The sequence below is a fragment of the Apaloderma vittatum genome, unplaced genomic scaffold, assembly GCF_000703405.1.
Source record: "Apaloderma vittatum isolate BGI_N311 unplaced genomic scaffold, ASM70340v1 scaffold31710, whole genome shotgun sequence".
NCBI lineage: Eukaryota > Metazoa > Chordata > Aves > Trogoniformes > Trogonidae > Apaloderma > Apaloderma vittatum.
This window is the reverse complement of record NW_009694487.1, coordinates 4,562-4,920: the sequence shown is the minus strand read 5'-3', so window position 1 is coordinate 4,920 and position 359 is coordinate 4,562. Positions and strand designations below refer to the sequence as shown.

Genomic DNA, 359 nt, shown 5'->3' with positions numbered 1-359 from the left:
GGGCCAGGGAAGCGGGGGAGCAGGGTATGGGTAAGGGTTTCAGGAGACAGGGGTTGCCTCTGACACAGGAGAGACCTGGAGGGGGGTCCTGGGTGAGAAGACTTGACTGGGGGTCCCTGTGAGAGGGACTGGGGCAGGGAGGGAGGATTGTGGCTGAGGGTCCCTAGTGGAAGGGTTTGGAGGAGGAGGTCCTGAGTGAGGGTCCCTGGTGGATGGGGAGAAAGGGGCTTTGAGGTATGGTGGCATGTGGCTGAGGGTCCCTGGTGGAGGGGTTTGGAAGGGGTGAGGGGACATGACTAAGGATCCCTGATGGAATGGGGTGGGGGGGGGGGGGGGCCCTGGGATATGGGGCAGACGTG

The 359-nt window shown here is 63.5% G+C and overlaps 1 protein-coding gene across 1 annotated transcript in view; it reads left to right on the top strand.

The window, feature by feature from the left end:
• Positions 1 to 359, top strand: part of WDR55 (WD repeat domain 55) — a gene marked incomplete at its 5' end in the record, with an annotated part of 1,639 nt that overhangs the window by 1,033 nt on the left and 247 nt on the right. The gene's annotated exons all lie outside the window — the stretch shown is intronic.